Source organism: Myotis davidii, unplaced genomic scaffold (genome assembly GCF_000327345.1).
Source record: "Myotis davidii unplaced genomic scaffold, ASM32734v1 scaffold415, whole genome shotgun sequence".
Taxonomy (NCBI): domain Eukaryota; kingdom Metazoa; phylum Chordata; class Mammalia; order Chiroptera; family Vespertilionidae; genus Myotis; species Myotis davidii.
In genome coordinates, this window is record NW_006287951.1 from 4,560,390 (window position 1) to 4,561,074 (window position 685).

The following is a 685-nucleotide window of genomic DNA, read 5'->3' on the forward strand; positions in this document are numbered from 1 at the left end:
ACAAGCTCCCACTTCCTCTGAGCTCCACTGCTGGGGAACCCAGACACATATGAGGAAAAACTGGACTGTCTGGCATCGGGCAGGAACTTGGGGATGGCTTTCTTCCAGACGGAGGTGCTTGTAGCGGTCATTGTTCCCATGCTGGGACCTCCATGGTTGCAAGGATGACTGGCAGCCATTTCTGTTTGCTCTACCCTGGTGATTCCCTGAGACTCTGCCCCACCCAATTTACAACCTCTCCCCTCCCCCACGATGTGTGCAGCAGCTTTGCATATGAATGCCCTGTCCTTACTCAGGTTAAAACCTGTCAAGCAAGCTGCAGTTGGGTCAGGGAGCCCCAGTAAAAGGCTCAAGACCTGGCAGCAGCACCAGCCTGCCTTGTTTCACAGCTGGACACTTACAAACCTGAACAAAGAGGAGGAATTTGTAGATCTCTCTGTAGCTCCTGCTGGGTGGCCCCAGGCAGTGGCTGACTTTGCACCTCCCTGGGAATCCAAGAGCCAGTGTACCCATTGGTCAGTGTCAGACCATACCAGATTACAACTCTACATATCCATGAACAACACACTCAAGGGGAAGACTCAGTGAACACCAAAGCCCCACTGAAGCAAGTCCTGCTCCACAAGGGTGTCTCCTGCACAGCAGCTCTCCCACTACAGGCACAGCTGATCCCCACAGCCAATTG